Source organism: Sorex fumeus, unplaced genomic scaffold (assembly GCF_029834395.1).
Source record: "Sorex fumeus unplaced genomic scaffold, SorFum_2.1 ptg000072l, whole genome shotgun sequence".
Lineage (NCBI taxonomy): Eukaryota > Metazoa > Chordata > Mammalia > Eulipotyphla > Soricidae > Sorex > Sorex fumeus.
Genome location: NW_026606129.1, coordinates 47,963,310 through 47,964,421, shown reverse-complemented (window position 1 = coordinate 47,964,421; position 1,112 = coordinate 47,963,310).

Genomic DNA, 1,112 nt, shown 5'->3' with positions numbered 1-1,112 from the left:
TGCTCCTATGGGAGTCTGAGACATAGAATGGCCATGAAGATATTTTGTCCCCTGAGAATGTGGGGTGTGCAACCCCTTGGGAGGTGAGGTTGACTTGTGCATGTCCCTGTAGCCTGTATTTCCAGAGATGCTACAAGACCAGGCTGAAGCTGACTTGCATAGAAAAGTGGGAGCTCTATAAAACCATCTCATTGGTAGTAACAATAAGGTTGTGGAGAAAAGGGGCTGCTTCCAGTAGTGAGGGGAACCTTAGGAAGGGAAGCCCACAGGGTACAAATCAATCTGCCACTCTTTGGGAGTTCAGAAAATACCAGGTCTTTCTGGAAACATGTAGCCCCAAATTAGCAATCTGTACACAGCGAGTTAATACAAGAATGGCCATTCATTAGATGCACATAAGCACAGTTTGCATTATAATGTTCTTCCTGGTTCATTTCTGGGAAGTAAAGCAACCTTGGGGGCATTTTGAAAATAGCTTTCCGTGAATCCCACTCTAGGGGTAATCCGATTGGGTCATGCCAGTAAGGGTCCAGTGGGAGTCTGCACCAGATGGAGCTAATTCCGGACCCTTGTCATTTGGTTGTGGTTTCTAGGACAGCAGGATGGGCATCAAGAATTGTCTCCAGGAGCTGAGTCTCAGTCCCTCTCTGACCTCTTGACAAACTGCATTTTAACAAGAACCTGGGTGGTTTGGGCAGAAGGCTGCCAGATACATATGATACGATATAGGACAAGTTCTACCAAACATTTTAGAAAACCAACAAGCAAATTTTTAGTTTACAATTCATGCATGTTTAAGACTTGCTATTAAAGTTATTTCTCTTTGCCTGGAACTAAAGTCTAATGTAATTGCCTGTATTTATAATTTGATAAATTTCTCAACCCTCTCTGGGTGTACAGTCTAGGCTCTACCATAACTCGTTACCCCAACACTGGCATCACAGAGAGGTCCCCTAGGATTTGTAAATAATCTGTGGAGAATATATTTTTCCTATTCAATTATGATTAAGCTTTTGAGGGTCAGAGAGATAGTTCAGGGGTTAAGGCCACTTTCCTTGCATGTGACTGACCACAGCTGGATCCACAGCACTGCATACGGTCCCCCAAGCACT